Genomic DNA, 19,395 nt, shown 5'->3' with positions numbered 1-19,395 from the left:
ACAAAGTCTGTAAAAACAATTGTGCAGATGGCAGCTGGAAGGACATCAACAAAGTAAAGAGATGTAACATCAAGCAAGATAAAGTTGTAGCATCAAGTTTCAGATAGTGCTGGAACACTACTTTTCAGATAATGCAAGACTGAGTAACTCAATCAAGGACAAACCATAAATTAAAAGAACAAAAATAAGTGTTATACAAAGGAAGATTGTAATACATCAGACTGAGAAAAAATATCAGGATTTTGGTATAAATATGAGTATGTATAAACAAGCTTTGGGAATTTGCCATAGAGAGCTGACAGCATCTGTGTTGCATGCTTGTAGATCCGAAAGGAAAATGTAATAGTAAATGCGTATTAACTAAAGCAGTTTGTCTCAGTGTATTTATTGTACTTAGTGCAATATATATAGTAATAAGACTAGCTGGTCACAATAAATGGTTAAATATACTGTGGCATGCAAGAATGTAAATGCAAGCAACAGCAAGAAACCAACAGAAGGCATTATATAATTTTTCAAGATGGAAATTGCCACACCCAGTTGGTCCCCTAAATGTAACAAAGGAATATAATGGTTGCACCCATTTAGCCTCTTATAATAAAAAAAAAAAAAAAAATATATATATATATATATATATATATATATATATATATATATATATATATATATATATATATATATATATATATATATATATATATATATATATACATTTTCTTATGGTAGCATTATTCATAATGTATCTACTAATCATGTGGCTACCAAGGTCAGGTTTTGCAAGTTTTGCAAGCTCTTTTGTCTGTAACGTTAAAAAGTGACAATATTACATTGACAGCAATTTAGCAGAGTACCTGACTCATGCCCTGTTTTGAAGCTCAAAACCAAAGTGAAATATTTGACTGGCATATGAATGTGCATAATAGGCAGTGTAAAAATATCCTTAAGACAAGAAACACAGAAATATTTTATTTGAAAAGGAACCAGGTCTGGAAAGAAAGATGTTAGACTATATCAAGGAATAGTACTTGGAAGGTAAGTAGCTCTGCCATTAGCAGTCATACCTTTCAACCTTTATTTCTTCTAGAATTCTAGACAAAACCAAACATAATATGGGTACAAATGCCCAAAGTTAGGGACAGTTTCTAAATACTACTTTTAATTTATTGGAAAAGTTAATAGAACGACAGGTTATACATCAACATGCATTTCTCGAACAAAAATAAATATGAAACTGATGTCTGGCATTACTGACTAACTGTAACCCTCATCAATACACCAGAAAATTAAACATTTTTGGAGGGATGTGACAGAAATATATCAGAGATATTCTGCAAAATCAGGGACAGTTCAGAGGTATTATTACAATGTGTGCTACTGTGTCAGTAGTCTGACTTATGTAGGCTGTAAGGAGTATGTGCATATATGACAACAACAAAACTGTTAAGTAAAGTAAAATGCTGAGGATGTCTTTGTCAGAAATGGCATAGGTCCTGGCTTGACTACATTATAGATGTCATTTCACAAAAGGACAACAGTTTTCCAAGTGTCATTCTTGCAGATTTGAACTATTCTCGCCCTCTTTGTCCCAGCAACCGTACCCCATAGAATGATCTCTGATATTAACAGGAAGACTTACCTGTGATGAGCCGCATTAGACTATTTACTCTGAAGATTATATAGCTTTAGAAACTAAATGGGACCATGTGCCTGAAAGAGCTATTCACATTTCATGTTGTTTCCTTAGGAATTTTTACATAATGACTTCAGATCATCTTATATCCAAGGACTAGAATTTTTTCAACTTGTAACAAGAAAGGTTAAAGAAAAACACAGACTGTTTGACATGAAACAGTAATTAGTCTTGAAGAACTCATCCAAACTGAAAGATAAGTATTGCTTAGTAAGAAAAATTACTTAAATGTTAGAATATAGTTAGTAGGTATGATGGCTGCTAGCAGTATGTTTTCCAAACTTAACTTCATAAAAATTAAAGGCTTAAAAGGAAATTCCTATTGGTAGCTCTGTAGGCAATGAAAAACAAATAACCTAACCAAATGTCAGTATTTTACACAAATATTGGTCTGGTACTTGGCGCAGAGGATTAAGTTTCCAATGGTCCATGGTTTGATTCTCTCAGCCTCCCTTACCTAATTGTCTAATTCTGAGTAAGTCAGTCAACCAGACAGTGCTCCCAGGCTGAGTCTAAAAAAGGAAATATGAGTGCATTTTTTTTTTTTACTTTGATGGGTTTTATATATATATATATATATATATATATATATATATATATATATATATATATATATATATATATAAAAGGGTCTACTTCAAAATATTGAATACTTACCTTATCGAATTCCATTTCATCAAACTTCACTTAATTGACACTCATTATATCAACCTCCTAGAGCTACGAAAAGGAACCCCGGGAAAGGAAACACTTGGCCACCATGGTGACTTTGCGCCATTCCTCCACTGTAGTGCGATCTCAGATTTGGTATATTTAGTTGGGAGGCTGTGGGGGCAGAGTCCCCCACATCAGGAAGTGTGGGGTTGAAGCCCCACAAATGGAGTTTTTTTTTTTTTTCTGTTTGTTGTTTTGTCCTGGTGGTTGAGTGGTTCCTTTCCTAGGGTTTACTTTTTATAGTTCAGGTAGTTTTGATATAACGACAGTCGAAGCGAGGTTTGATGAAATGGGATTCAATAAAATAAGTATTTGACAATTTGAAGTAAATCCATATCTCTCTCTCTCTCTATATATATATATATATATATATATATATATATATATACACATATAGACAGAGAGAGAGATTATACGTATATCTATTATAGATATATGTATATATATATATATATATATATATATATATATATATATATATATATATATATATATATATATATATATACATACACACACACTTTGTCTGGTACTAGGCGCAGAAGATTAATGAGCTGTTTCCAGTGGTCCATGGTTTGATTCCATTAGCTTCCCTTACCTAACTGTGCAATTCTGAGTATGTTATTTAGCTAGACATTTCCCAGGTTGAGTCTATAAAAGATCTGTGGAGATCAGTGCTATACCCCCGTAAACAAATACCAATATAAATAAAATAATATACATAAAATACGAGTGCAGGTGTTACTAAACAGCCACACTTTTTTCTACTTTGATGGGTGATATATATATATATATGGGTCTACTTTGTTTCATTGAATCTCATTTCACTGAATTTCATTTCACCCCAACCACATCGCTGAAAACACAAATTACTGAAAACTCTTTTCACTGAACTGAACTTAATATATGTGGCAGTGTAGAGTATTGCAAGGCAAGTACAAGGTATATGACCTTTTCCCCACTGTAGTGCGATCCTGGAGTTAGTATATATAGTTAGGTGGATTGTGGGGGGCACAGCCCCCAACATTGAGGGGTGTGGGGGTTTTGCCCCCACCTTGTTTGTTTTATATTGTATTTTACCAAAAACTTCCTATACTTGTCAGGATGAAAGCTCTTTACCGAGTCTGTTGTGGATTTTAATAAATTTTCATGGTCACACTCCATCATCTTGTTTATTTGGGCTTTCTTCTCACTTCCAGGAGGTGGTTTTGTGTTTTTCTGGTCAATTTTTCCACCTAATTCACATTCGTTTTTTTATTCCTGGTTTTTGAGAGCATTTTTGGAGATTGAGAGGTTTCTCCATTGTGAAGCATTAACGTGTTAATTTACAGCCACTTAACATGGAGTCCAACAGTGGGAGTGATTCCAGTACATCTATTTCCAAAGAAGATACTGTCGTTAAAGAATTGACTGTGAATAATGATGAAGGAAATCTCACACATCTTATTAAACTAATGACTTTACAGTATCAGCAGATACAAAATACGCTGGAGAAACTACAGTTCCCAGCAGCCTCTGCGATTCTTTCACAGCCATTTGCGACAACTTTTGCTTTTACAGGGGGTGGAACTACTGGTAGCAGGCGTGTTTCTGGCTCCACTTTTACAAACAGTATTCCTTGTGGTCAAGGGCCAGGGAGAAATACCCAAGAAATGAATAGGATTACACGATTTGTACAGTGGCTTAACAAAGAACTTAATTTCATCCACAATGAATGACTTACAAGACCTATGGACATTTACAATCGTTTACACACTTTTGAGTCCAAGATGAGCAAGGTACGTAGGTTACAGATAGACAATGCGTACCTTGCTGAATGTATTTGAGTCCAAAGAATCCCTAAGGGACTGCGAATGAGTAAATTTCTTAATGGGTTAACTGTTTGTCAACAAGAACTTGACAAATTACTTGCCATGTTTGATAGGCATGGCATTGAACTTTTCCATTTCATTATTAGAATTAACAATAATAGAATCAAAGAATTGTTAGATGAAGTTAACATTTTGAATAATGATATCTTAAACTATGCTAGCTTTACCAATTTTGAGAAAAAAATGGCAATATTTTTTGTAAAATTGAACAACAGGTGAAAGAGAATGTTCTTAGGAAACAGAAAAAGTTAAGAAGGGATGAATTAAGAGTGCAAGCAGAAAGAGGCATATTTACTTCCGAAAAGTTATTTTGAACCAAGTCCGAATGTTAATAGAAATGTTAATCATGGTTCTGAGTTGGGTCCTTGTAGTTACGATGTTAGACAAGGAAATGACAATGGCCTCACAGAGTTTTTTGATTTTAATGGGGAAATAGATGAGGTGTTTCAACAAGATTACCCAGCCCTATATTGATCAGAAAGGATTCAAAATAGGAATAGAAACAGGCAAATTTTTTTAGGTCAACCTCACACCCCGAAGGGACAGATACAGAGGGGACAGAGGAATTTTTGGAAGAACAAGAAGGGCAACCAATTTTGATTAACAATGTACAGGTTGAGCCAATGATTTCCTGTTTTAAAGGTAAACATTTGAGTGCACAAGGGTACAACATGTACAATTATACTGATGTTGACATTACAGATACCCATTTTTCTCTTTTCAAAAAGGGCTTTAAATTTGTCCCAGGGAACAACACTACTATAGCTAATGTGCTGACTGAATTAAAATTATTCACAAGAAAGAAAGTAAAAATTTCAACTGTTCTTCAAGGACACTAATGAACACACTGAAGCACACAGGAAAAGGTATAAAAAGAAAAATCTTTTTAATCTTCCTTTGCATCCAATGTTGGTGAACTTTGAATGGATTTGCACTAGGGCAATATACCAGGCATACCATACTCAAAATGACAGATTTTATAATCTTAGTAAGGACAAAACATTACTTTTGATGAAGCTTAGAGAATCTGACAATATCAGGATAATGAAGCCTGATGTGGGGCTGTTTTGGTAGAGAAGAATGACTATGTGAATTATATAGCTAGCATGTCCTATGACACTGATTAGTATGTAAATGTGTCTAGGAACGAAATAAATATCGCACACAGGAAATTACTGTTGTTTTTGGAAGACAGTTTGCTGCAAGGGGTAACTAATGAAGAACTTTACAATTTTTTTACACAATGATTATCCTTTTATCCCTATAGTATTCGGTATCCCCAAGGTACACAAGAATGTGTACCACCCCCCTTACTGACTTATAGTAGCAGCATACAACAGTTCTACTTACTCATTGGGAGTATTTGTAAACCGTTTACTCAAGGATACACTTTGTCCTATTACTCCTCCTTTAACTGACTCATGGGACTTTTTATCAAGGGGCAGACAAGAATTTTTTTTTGTTAGATACCAGGGTTTTCCACCACAGATGTGGTTGACTTATTTAGTTCCATCCCACATGACATAGGGCTTGAACTTTTTTCAGAAGCCCTTTTGGAATACATGACACTCAGTGGGGCTCTTATGAACTTTGTCATGGAGGTTATGGAAATTATACTTCACAACTACATCATGTTTGAAAATGAGTTTTTCAAACAATCAAAAGGGGTTGTGATGGGATCAAGCTGTGCTACCATGTATGCCAATTTAGTGATGGCATCATGGGAAAAGAGATACATTTTGACTCTGGTTATGAACGTGAATGGTTGACATATTTGTGCTATTTGGATGACATTTTTGTCCTTTGGAAGGGTGAGAGGTCAGTTGTGGACAATTTTATTCATTATATCAACAACATTTATGGTTATTTTAAGTTTTCTGTACTGACATCATTGATTATCTTGATGTGACCATCACTAGAGACACTTATCAGTATAAGTTTACCTCTAAAGTGTTTCGAAAGCCCATTTATTCTAACAGGTTTTTGACTTATGATAGTAACCATCCACATTTTGTAAAGAGGAACATCGTAAGGGGACAGATGATCAAAGGTGCTAGAATGTGTTCCACGCTCTCTGATTTTAAGATTGAGCTTGGTAATCTTAACAACATGCTTGTGGCTAGAGGCTACCCAGAAACATGAGTTCAGCAGATCAGTATGGAAGTCCTGGAAGGTTGGGGTACGAGGTTTGTTCCCTTGCTAGGACAAAGTTTTGTTAACAAAGGGGCAGGAACAAACAATCAAGATTTTACACATTCTATGGTCATTTATTTTTGTTCCTTTGGCCAGAAAGTTAGAGACATTCTGACAAAAAAAATTGTGTGGTTTTGGAAGGCAACAGTGACCTTTATAGTATATTAGGTAACAAGCCACTTTTTACATACAAGGTAGGACACAATTTGAAGTTCTAATTTGAACATCCACTTACTACTCAAACTGTTAGAAAGGAGACAGAGATGTGGTTCCTGTAAATATTGTTCATTTGTTTTGAATGTAACAGACATCTTGACAGGTAACCCCCTTCGGACAGTCAAGCTAGTTGGAGGTAATTGTGGCAGTAAAGGGCTTGAGTATGTTTGTGTTTGTCAGGGCTGCAATGGGTTTTACATGGGTAAAACTGAAAGGTCTCTACGTAAATGAATTTATGAACACCTTTATGCTATAGAAACCCACAATAACAACAATGCCTTATATAAACACAAACCTTCTTGTGATGCCTACAATGGTTTTAAGTTTGGTGTACTGGAGATTATTAAGAAAAATATTAGGGGAGGCAATTAGTCAAATGAAAGAGGCAAAAGTATATTTAAGTGGCAATACTTAACGCCCCCCCCCCCCCCCAGGAATGAATGAACATACATCTTTGGTGCCAATTGCAAGAGACAGGGCATCTATTTTATAATTTCATTTTATTCAAGAGCTTTATTTATACAGCGATAATTTCATTATGTGTGGACAATTATATACTAAGTGATAGATTTGTATTCCACACCAGTTACACTGTCTTTTATGTTTTTTGAAGGTTGTCTTTTATGGATATTTCTTTATTTTTTTTTATTTTTCAATTAATGTCTGTGCTATTTATTTGTTGCAAGCTGGCAGGCACTTTGGTTTTGATAAAGCCCTATACTTGTCAGGACGAAAGCGCTTACCAAGACAGTTGTGGATTTTAATAAATCTCCGTGGTGAGTGCAAAATGAGAAGTTACGTACCTACCATAACGTTCCATGTTAGTTGTCTTCTCTCGCCTTCTTTCTTGCTTGATGGGTTCGGAGCCGATCCTCGGCTCCGACTCGGCACTTGCTAAGCTCGAGAGTCACTTTTACCAGCTCGAGGCAGCCCCATATCCCATGATGCAAGGCGGTAAATACCCAGATCTCGTTTGATGATAAAAGGGCAATAGCACCTAGCATAATAACTTCCCAAAGGAAGAAAGAAGAAGAGAAAAACCTGCAGGATGGTAGAAGGACCAGCTCTGTATGGTCTTCAGAAGTATAATTCCTTGTAGAGAAAGGTCTGTCCAGGCCTGGGGGAAGGAGGGAGGGTCACAAGAAAGAAGGCGAGAGAAGACAACTAACATGGAACGTTATGGTAGGTACATAACTTCTCAATGTTAAGTTGTCAATCTCGCCTTCATTCTTGCTTGATGGGACAGCGTCCCTAGCACCACTATCCTGGGTGGCTCAATGGAACAGACTCTTGAGAACAGTAGAGCCAAAACTGGCTCTGTCCCTGGAGGCCAAATCCAATTTGTAATGGGAAACAAATGTATGAGGAGTGGCCCAAGTGGCCGCTGCACAAATAGTGTCTAAAGGAAGTCTAGCTTGAAAGGCTGTAGAAGTAGCTAAGCTTCTGGTTGAATGTGCTTTAGGTTTCGAGCACAGCTGTTTTCCCGAGCCGATAAATTTCAGAGATGACAGAAGAAAGCCATCTAGATAAGGTCACTTTTGAGACAGGAAGGCCTTTCTTGTTATCAGCATAGGAAACAAAGAGTTGATCGGATTTCCTGAATTGTTTTGTTCTGTCCAAATAATATCTGAGTTGGCGGTGGACATCAAGATAATGTAATTTTTGTTCCGATCTGTTTGAATAGTTTGGAAAAAATACAGGGAGATCAATGGCTTGATTCAAATTAGTCTTTGAGGCGACCTTAGGCAAAAAGGTCGGATTAGTTCTCAATGATACTCTGTCTTTGTGGAAGACCAAATAGGGGGGGGCGAACAGATAGAGCCTGAAGTTCAGACACCCTCCTAGCCGATGTAATAGCAACCAGGAATAAAGTTTTCCATGAAAGAAATTTCAGGGAACAAGAAACAGCTGGCTCGAAGGGGGGAAGAATCAAGGATGTCAGCACTAAATTTAGGTCCCATTGAGGAGGAGGACTCCTGACTGGAGGCTTCAGGAGGAAAATTCCTTTCAAGAAGGCTCTACAAAGCCTGTGGGACATAATGCTGTGATCTGCAAACCCGACATGAAAGTTCGAGATAGCAGCTAACTGAACTCTAACTGTGGAAGAAGAGGAGCCCGCGTGAAAAATCTCCGCTAAGAAATCCAAAACTGCTTGAACTGGAGCAGTGAAGGGATCAATATTCTTGGCTTTAGCCCAGTAAGAAAAACATTTCCATTTGCTCGTATAAATCCTCCTGGTAGAGGATTTTAAGGAAGCTACTATGATGTCTCTAACAGGGTTAGAGATCATAGGAAGCCTGGCTAAGGAAGGAAGTGGAGCAACCATGCTGTGAGGTTGAGAGAAGGGATAGACCGGTGCAGCTGACCGGATTGGTGAATCAGAAGGTCTGGCACTGGGTCCAGATGCCACGGCTGCACCAAAAGGTGACGATGGAGGAACGGAAACCAAATTTGTCGAGGCCAATAAGGAGCAATGAGAATCAATTTGGCTCTCAAAGCGGTTGCTTTCTGGATAACTTGAGGGATCAGAGGAAATGGAGGAAAGGCATAAAGAAGTCCCTGGGGCCAATCCTGGGTCAGAGCGTCTCTGGGGGGATGGCCTGGCAGTGGGAAGAGAGAGAAGAAGTGTGGGCATTTGCTGTTTTGGGGAGTAGCAAAAAGATCGCAACATGGGCGACCCCATTCCAGAAAAATCTCTTCCACTATAGATTGTTTGAGAGACCACTCGTGAGGCATGAGAATAGCTCTGCTCAATCTGTCCGCTAAAATGTTGGTTTTCCCAGGGATGTGTGTTGCTACCAGAAACCGATGAGAGGAGATCGCCCATTGCCAAAGTCTGAGCGCTTCTTGACACAAGGGGTAGGACTTGGTTCCGCCCTGTTTGTTGATATACCAAACTACAGACATGTTGTCTGTGTGGACTGCAATTGTCCCTACGGGAAGAAAGTCGTTGAGGGCTTGCAACGTTAAAAGCACTGCTCTCATCTCCAGGACATTTATGTGCAGGTGGTATTCGAAAGGTTGCCACGTCCCATGAACCATCCTGCCCTGATAATGCCCCCCCCACCCGATCAGGGAGGCATCCATAGTGACAGTGGCTACCGGGATGGGGTACAAAGTGTCTGCCTTGGTGAATCTGGGGAGAAGTGATCCACCAAGCAAGATGATTCTTGCAAATCTGTGTCACCAGTATTTGGTGATGCATTGGAAGTTGTTGGTAAGACCACTGAGTGAACAACATCCATTGAAGAAGGCGCATATAGAAGCGAGCCAGGGGAAGAAGGGTAACGGCCGCAGCCATGAGGCCTAACACCTTTAGAACCATTCTGGCCTGTACCTTCTTGTTGGCTAGAATGATCCTGACGTGACTTTGAATGTCTGAGATTCTTTGATCTGTAAGGGTAGCTGACATCCGAACAGTATTTAAGTTTGCGCCTATGAAAGTAATAGACTGGCAGGGCAATAAGGATGATTTTTCGGAGTTGATCGAGATGCCCAATTGAGAACAAAGATTTATTGTGTAATCCCTGGCTTGAAGAAGCTGATGCCTGGTGGTGGCTGAAAGGAGCCAGTCGTCAAGATACGGAAACACCTGGAATCCTTGACGTCTCAGGTGAGCCGTGACCACTGCCATACATTTGGTGAACACTCTGGGGGCTGTAGTGAGACCAAAGGGCAGGGCTCTGAACTGGAAATGACTGGACCCCAGCCGAAAGTGGAGAAATCTCCTGGAGTGTCTGTGAATTTTTATGTGATAGTACGCATCCTGAAGATCTATTGAGCACATCCAGTTGTCCTTCTGTAAGAAGGGCAGAATTGACTTAAGAGTGACCATTCGGAATCTTGTCTTCCTCACAGACTTGTTGAGTCTGCTGAGATCCAATATTGGTCTCCAGTCTCCCGTCTTTTTGGGGACCAAAAAGAACCTTGAGTAGATTCCGGGCTCTGAATGATCTGTTGTAACTGGCTGAATGGCTCTTTTTTGCAGTAGTTTTAAGACTTCTAACTCTGCAATTTCCCTTAGACCAGGTGGTACATCTGGAAGGGAATTTGAGTGATAGAAAGGACTTTCCTCGAAAGGAATTTTGTAACCCTCGGATATGATCGACTGTACCCATTTCTTGAGTGAGGGAACGCCAGGCTTCTGGGTACAGCGATAGTCTTCCCCCGACTGCCTCCAAGGAAGGACAGCCGGGCAACATCTCAGGGATGCTGAAAGGGCTTGTCAGAGAGAGGCTCTCTGCTTCCCTGGTTTTGTGGACCCCCTCTGCCTCTAGAGCGGCGTCTGTTATTGTTACCCCCTCTGCCTCTAGAGGTAAACTGACCACGTGAATCCGGCGTGACTCCTTGGGATTTGCGGAACCACATTTTGCCACCCTTCTGCCCTTTGGGGTAAGGTCTAGAAGGGGTGGAAAAACGGACCCCTACGGCAGAAAGAGTCTTGCCGTCCTGCTCACACCTGGTCAACGTTTCCTTCACTTGAGGGCCAAACAAAGCTGACCCATCAAAGGGAGAGTTTGTGAAGGACGCCTTAAAGGGATCTGCAAAATTACAGAGCCGCATCCAGGCTTGGCGTCTAAGAGCCCCACCTGTACCTGCGGCCCTACTCGCTCCATCTGCAGCATATGAAATCAGTCGCATGGAGGAGTTAGCAACAGAATTAAGGGTTCCTAGCTGCGAAGCAATTTTTTCTTGAGCCCCTGCAGCTGTAGGATCCTGTACTACCTCACCTAGCTCCTTAAGGATATCCCTCTGGAGTCTGGTGAAGTGACATAGGTAGTTCAGCGAACGCATAGCAAAGGTCGCTGAAGAGAACATCCGCTTACCATACCTATCCATGGTCCTAGAGTCCTTATTAGGAGGATGGACAGGTACGGAAGGATCTGCAAGTTCCTTCTTAGTGGCAGCCGCCACCACCATGGCATCAGCAGGGTCACCTTTCGTGAGGAATTGCTTGTCCGACGGGGCAGTAATAAATTTAGAAGGCCTCCTAGGGACTGGCTCTACAGAGTCAGGAGCAGTCCACGCCTTTCGAGCAATAACCTGCATAAGGGGGTCGAAAGGCGGAGACACCCAGGAGGTGGAGGGCCGAGATCCAAACGCCTCCAGGTATACCGACTCATCCTCAGAGGGATTATTGGTGGGCCAGTTTCCCCTCTGTCTAAGGAGTTCTAGGATGTCTGAGAAGGAGACATCCTCAGAGGGGGATCTTGGGGATCCCTCTGACTCATCTAAGTCAGTATCTGAAGTGATAGACTCGGGGGAGTCTACGTGTTTCCTCTTACAGGTCCTCTTCCGTGGAGGATCTCCTGACTGATCAGGAGAATCCTCAGAAGAGGGGGCTCTTCCCAATGGGGAAACCTGAGGCGGAGGATCTCTGGGTCCGGGAGCAAGAGAAGTGGCAGAGATATCGACAGGCACCATAGAGGGAGGAGCTAAGGGAACAGACTGCTGGCTGAGTCCAGTGGCCAGCACACTCTTCATCACCTCGAAGGCTCCCCTCCCAGGGAGGTCCGAGAGAACCCGTTCCGAAGAACCAGTAACTCCAGGACCCACCGAAAGGGAAGGCTCCGAGGCAGATGTCGGAGCCGAGCTCACCAAGGCTGAAGCTCCAAGGGGAAGAGTGGGGTCGGACAAGGGTCCGATGCCACTCACCCCCTCGGAGGAGACCAGGGAAGCCCGACCACCAAATCCCTCTAAGGAAGGTCTCGAAGAGGAGATAAGAGTAGAGGCTGAAGGAGCAGAAGGGGGTATCTGTCCCTCAGCCATAGCAGAAACCATTCCCGAAGACTCCAACTCCAAACTCTGGGGTAGAGTCGAAGGAGGAACTGCAATGGGGTGTGGACTAATAGTCGTCTGTTGAGACGGACTATGTAGCATCTGGGCCAGTGCCTGTGATTTTAATAATCTACTGACCACTCTCTCTAAATCATGGTCAGAAAGCCTGGATGACCTGGATGATCGGCTCCGACGGCTCCGTTCCGAGAGGAGAGGAGAAGCCGGAGCCGAGAGTATTGGTTCCAAGGAAGGGGACCTAGACCTCTTCCTCGAAGGAACCATCAGAGCCGACGAAACCATGGAAGCTGTCGGAGCCGACAACTTCTCGGCACCGACAGAAAGTTTTGATGCATCGGTTCCGGCCGGAGCCGATACAGACATAAAAGTAAGGGTGTCGGAGCCGGTCGGCGCCGACACCGAAGCCTGAGCCACATGGTGATCGGAACCGATCGGAGCCGACACCGAAGTGGTCGAACCAGAATCGGAACCGATAGCCATCGGTGCCGAAGGTTTGTGCAAACCAGAATCGGCTCCAGCCGCAGCCGATCTCGACTCTGAAAGAGTCGGAGCCGAGGCCGCAGGCTTGGACACAGAAGCCTGGGCCTTGGAAGACTTAGAAGTATTAGATAGAGCCGACTTAGCCGGAGAGCCCTCCGGCTTAAGTAGGCCCCTCAAAATCAGCTTATTTCTCCTTTCCTGCAGGACTCTCTGGCTAAAAGAATGACAAATCGCACAGGAGTCCTGCAGGTGGAGAGGTCCCAGGCAGTATAAGCAAGAAGTGTGACCGTCTGTCAGAGACATCTTCTGACAGCACGAGTCACACTTCTTAAAGCCTGAGACCCTTTCCTTAGACATGGTGTAAAAACACACACACACAACACCTGTACAAGAAATATAACAATCCCAAAAGAGAGAAACTATTCTCTCACAAACACACACACACACCCTAACAAGGGGGGGGGGATGGGATGGGAGAAGGCCTGACTAAAAACTTTAAAGGAGAGAGGGAATTTTAGTCAGAAAGGGACCAAAACTAGTTTAAAACTATTAAATTTAAGTTTACAATTAACTTTAAACTGAAAAAGGGGCAAAAGAAGTAGTGTATAAATCACTTACCAGGAGCTGGTAAAAGGAGGACCTCATCAGCGAAGCGGCAAACGAGATCTGGGTACTTACCGCCTTGCATCATGGGATATGGGGCTGCCTCGAGCTGGTAAAAGTGACTCTCGAGCTTAGCAAGTGCCGAGTCGGAGCCGAGGATCGGCTCCGAACCCATCAAGCAAGAATGAAGGCGAGATTGACAACTTAACATTAGCAAATCTACTATTTATTTTATTTATTTATTTAATTTTATTTTCCATTTGTTTACCAGGAAAGTCCAACTGGGTGGGTACCCATTTTCAGCGGAGGCCTAGGGAGAAAAGCTCCACATACAAAGACAATGTTTGGTACAGATGTGATTAATTTTACAAATAATAAAATACATGCAGAACTTTCTTAGTTTGTCTGGTAAGTACACAGTATAAAAACACAATTATTCAGCAATATAACAATGGGATCTAGGTGGTTACATATAATAAGAATCATAGTTTGCCATACAGAGAGAGACAAATACTGACAGCTATTTCTTATCTATTAAGTCAACAATTTCAATCGTAATAACAATATACAAGTTTCAACTGTCATTTATTATGTATAGAATATTTTTCAATAATTTACAGTGGAATGGAAAAATTTGTAGGAAGACTGCGGTTAAGAAAATGATGTAGAGTAGTTTGGAAAGAAAATGATTGTCTAGTTTTAGACAGTATTAGTAGCAGTAATGAAGGTATGGGAAAATTTGGTAAGGCAGATGTAGTTATGGCTGACATGATATTATTTGCACTGGGTACTGAGGTATGCAATAAATACTATAAGTGAACCTGGAATGTTGCATGAGCAGAGCCATACATTAGATAAATGGTCTTTTAGTAGCTTTTTGAAAAGAGCAGTGTTGGTTGTGGATTTAATAGCATGGGGGAGTGTGTTCCAAATTTTGGCTGCATGACTAGAATAATAACACTAGCTAATAAATTTAGCTCAGACATCACACACCACTTCTCCCCAGCTCCACTAGGTAAAATCCCCTGAGAACACCATCTCCATGGGTCTCGACAACATCCCCAGTTATCTCCTGAACAGTCTTAGCCCTATCAGGACCACTTGAGGCACTCCAACTACAGCCTTGAGACAGGCTGTATTCCAAGTGAGTTATTCCCCTCCACTAGGTGGACCATCAACTGACCCAAGGAACTACAGACCCATCAGTCTAACAAGATTAATATGCAAAGCCATGGAATGAATTATTATAGAAATGATAAACAAGGACATTGGCAAACTACAGACACCAGATCCATCCCAATTTAGTTTTATTAAGAAAAGATCACTGAGAGAATCAACAATGCAATGAATGAGGGTAAAACAGTGCATACTACATATCTTGCCCTATCCAAGGCATTCAATACAATACCTTATCTCAGGCATTGTTGACAAGCTCTCTGAGCTAGGCAAAAAAATCCCTACATAACTCACTGGATTGCCAGCTGGCTCATAGAAAGGACCTAAGAAATCAGGATCAGTGAGAACACCTCTATCAAGAAACAGGTCACAAGCAGAGTACCCCAGGGCTCCATGCTGAACCTGCTCCTGTTTGGCATCTTCTTCTCAGAAATTAAGGCTAATGTTGAAGGCCTACGGCTCACCAAGTTTGCAGAAAACTGTAAACTGGGAGCTATTACAGATTCCTTCCAAAACAACATCTTGCAAGTGGGTTTAACACAGACAAATGACTGCTGCCAAAGCCACGGCCTAAAACTCAGTGCTAAAAAATGCATAATAATGCCTTTTAGAAAAATGTCAATCCAAGTTAAGTAATCCATTGATAAAAACACCCTAAGAGTCTCCGAAGTAGCTGGGATCTACAAAAATATGTAGACAGAAGTCTGGTCTTTGAGCAACATGGGGCTAAGACAGTAAGCAAATCATTCAATGTCACCCTCCTTATAGGTACAAGTATGGCATCCAGGTTCTTGGAAATTATAGTTCCACTTTACTCAGCCCTTATCAGACCTATCATTGAATATAATGCCCACTTTGACATGTATCTAATCAGACATTTGCAACAACTGGAGCACCCACAAAGGTTTCTCACAAGGAGGATTCAGGGCATGAATAGCCTCTCCTACACAAATTGCCCAAAGGCTCTTCAGTCAACTACAGCCTGCTTAGATGGCATCTTTGCCTGGCTTACAGGGCTTCCTCAGACCCAACCCTGAGAGTTCTGTTGCACATGTGCAAAACAAACAGCACCAGAAACATGAGATCCATGGATCTGAACTTTGCTCGTGACATAAATAGAACTTGCTGGAGAGACAGACATGTCCCACAGGATCCCTGCACTATGGAATAGGGTCCCCATCCATGTAAAACAGAGTTCATCCCTGACCCTATTCAAATGAAACCTTGAAAACTGGATGGAAAACTAAATTTACATTGTCTAGCCCTCGTGCCCCTTATAGACAAAGGCTCTCAATAAGAAAAGTATTACCTTAACTAACACCCCCCCCCCTCTTCAAATCCTCAGTTAGCTCCTTAGTAACATGCCCCCCTGTATAGACACCCATGATACTTGGGACCCAAATGGTTTGGGGTGAGTGACTAGATTTGTAAGGGTGGTAGTGGTCTTTATCCTAGTAACAACAAATGAACCTATGAGCCTATGCATATCAGACACCTGCTTTCCTTCTCAATAAAAATGCATGATTTTTAAACTGTGTCTCTGAAAGACCATTCTTCCAGTGGAGAATAAGTGGACATGGTGTCCTCCTCTTCAGATTCAAAACTTGCTGGAGAGTGAATCTGGGAATAATATGCCAAGGAATCAACATCAGATTCATAATCATAATCCTCAGAGCAGAAATAACTGTGCTTCATTTACAAGAGGGGAAGGAATAACAGAAGCAGAAGAAAATAATTGGGGTGACATAAGGGACAGAATGGCTTTGAAAAGTCCTTGTGAAAGATCATACCACCCATTCTGTTGGTCTTTGAGAAGATATTGAGAAGGAAAGGTATGTTCAGTCTTCTACTTCTTTTTGTCATGGATATCAGCTCTCACAAAATGTGGTGGCTTCTACCTCCGAAATACCTCATGCAGGGAGCCAGGTATTTTCTTCCCTTATAAGAATATGCAAAATATTCTCAGATCCCACTGATATAACTTGCAGAAGTTCTTCCTTCCTGCCCAAAATGGACATCTCCTGAATCAGGATGGATATGTGAGAAGGTTGTGCCATATTGGCCTCCTACAGGGTTCAGATAGAGGGTGCATCAAAAATGCCCAGATGGTCTGAGGATTCATCAAGGGCCTCAGAGGAAATGTCTGGGTCTGACTGCACAGTAATTCTTAGATTTCTTTTTCAAAAGAAGAGAGAAGTCCAAATGGGAAGCTTAGGAAGCCATTTTACCCTGTGCGAGATCTTTTAGCCTTTGGTTCTCTAGTTAAATTTTTAAAGGCAAATAGTTAAAGTGTTTTAGGGATAAAATTATTGGCAGATAGAACAATCTTTATAATTATGATTAGCACCCAAACAAAAGAAACACTTAGAATGATTGTCCTTGTAAGGAGTTTGTCTGCCACAATTACATTTTCCCCTCTTAGATGAGATGAAATAAAATATTCTGGTTACAAAAAAATGAAGAAAAGGAAGGCTCCCCACTGGGGATACTTATTTGCCCAAGGCAATGGAAAACAACATGGACCATACAGCTGACAAGACAAAAGTTGATTTGGAAGTTCAGTAGTTGGGTTGGAGATAAAAAAGCTCTGATGTAATTTAGGCCTGTATATCCCTTATGCACCTCCTAGCTCTGTCTCAAAATTTGATCATACATCAGAAATATAGTATGAGAGGAAATCGTCCAGGCTTTGGTACACTAGCCGGATGTATGGCTGTCTTTTGGCAGGATATCCCATTAGTTAGTAATACTGCACTATGATCCAAGAAAGGATATCTAGAGTGATTGACACTGTCAATGACCCCCAGTAAAGGAAGAATGACAGAAGCCAGTAAAATGCCTGAAATGAGAACTTCCTATTCCTTTAGATGAAGGGAGATCAGGCTTGAATGCAGGAGTATTATTTGAAGAACTGTATCTACATTTCATCCTATGAAATCCAGAGATTGTTTGGGTTCCAGATTCAACGTTTTGTACTTCATAAAAATATTCAAGGATCAACGCAAGGGAAATAAATAATCTCCAGCTAGGATTAAGGATTCCATTGTGTATACAGACAGGAGACAGTTGTCTAAGTATGGGAACACATGGAACCTTTTCAGCCTGGGGTGCTGTGTTACCACTAACATGCATTTAGTGAACACCTAGGGGGCTGTTCTGAGACCAAAGGGTAGGGTACAGAATTGGTAATTGCTGGTTCCCAGATAGAAACAAAGAACCTTCTTGATAGCCTGGCAATCTCTATGTGGTAATATGCATCCTGAAGGGATATAGAGCACATCCAGTCCACTTTCCTGAGAAGTGGAAGAATGAATTACACCATGACCATCTGGAAATTTGTCAAATTCACATGTGTTTGAGCCAATGAGATCCAGTATGGAACTGAGGTCCTTGTTCTTTTGGAGATCAAAAATACTCCTGAGTAGACTCCAGATCATGTCTGATCTGATGGGGCACTTCTGGATGTCTCTTTTTGTAGCAGCCAAAAAAGCTCACGGGCTGTGTCTCTTTTCTAGCAGGGAAGAACATCCAAAACAGCCTTGGATAAAGGGGTGGGGTCAAAAACAAATGGGATAATGCAGCCTCTGGATATAATTTTCTTTAACCAAGAGTCTTCTGTGATGGCTGTCCAATTTTAAATATGAAGAGACAATCATCTCCTGAATGCCTCTAGAGGGGAACATGTAGGCAAATTTTCAGGTAATGTGGAATGGTTTATCAGAAAAAGGTCCTCTTAACACTTAATTCTATGGAACTCCTCTGCCCCTAGGGCAATATCCATTGGAGTTATTTCCTCTGCCACAGAAGCCCTACTAGAAGAGAAGCCAAGGGAAAAATGCTGAGATTTTCTAAACTAGAGAAATCTGCCTGCTCATTGATTCTTAGAAAAAAGATTGTCGAGGTGTAAAAAAAAAAAAAAAAAAAAAAAAAAAGACGACTCCTATGTCAGTGTTTTACCCCTGCGCACTCCTTATCAAAGTATCTTTAACCTTAGACTAAAATGTAGTGATCTGTCATAATGGGCATTAAGAATATATGCTTTAAAATTCTCTGCAAAGTTGCAAAGTCTCAGTCAGGCATGCAGTCACTGCTTTGTATTGTGCAAATTATTCCCTGAAGGCATCAGCTGAGGTACCAGAAACACCAGTAAAAATTCTTTGCAGTTGAATTGCCGAGGCTCTGTTTGTTTTCTGAGGTTTTTCAAGTTTTGCTGTTTGTTGTGTATACTTCATGATGGTAGATAGAAATGAGCCTCATGGTCAGGTTGGTAATAGACAACATACTCGATATTTGAGTCTCCATAATCTTCCTTGTGTCTGTAGCTGCAGATCTCCTGAGGGAATCTAGAGCTTGTTTTGCTAGATATTCTGGTACCTAGCAATGTGTAAAATATAATTAAGGGGTCTCAAGGAAAAAGTTCCCAAAGCATAAGCTCGCTATCCAAATTGTTCTGTTGCACTGGATTTCCTATTAAGCAGATGGACCATAGAGCTCTCTACTGACAGCTCTTTTTTTGTGGCTGCTGCAACCACAATAGAACTATAACAGGGGGATGACCTTGGATGGCCTAAGGATTTTATAGGTTACAACCCATTTGAGTTTCATCATGCCCTCTCCGTGACCATGTCACTGAGGCATCTGGTAAGAGTCACCACA

At 41.0% G+C, this 19,395-nt stretch overlaps 1 protein-coding gene across 1 annotated transcript in view; it reads right to left on the bottom strand.

The window, feature by feature from the left end:
• Positions 1-19,395, bottom strand: part of LOC122816787 (dynein axonemal heavy chain 8-like) — a 9,517,065-nt gene that overhangs the window by 2,180,815 nt on the left and 7,316,855 nt on the right. The gene's annotated exons all lie outside the window — the stretch shown is intronic.

The sequence above is a fragment of the Protopterus annectens genome, chromosome 1.part1 (genome assembly GCF_019279795.1).
Source record: "Protopterus annectens isolate FY-2018-M chromosome 1.part1, PAN1.0, whole genome shotgun sequence".
Lineage (NCBI taxonomy): Eukaryota > Metazoa > Chordata > Ceratodontiformes > Protopteridae > Protopterus > Protopterus annectens.
The sequence above is the reverse complement of the archived record's forward strand: the minus strand, read 5'-3'. Positions and strand labels throughout refer to the sequence as shown.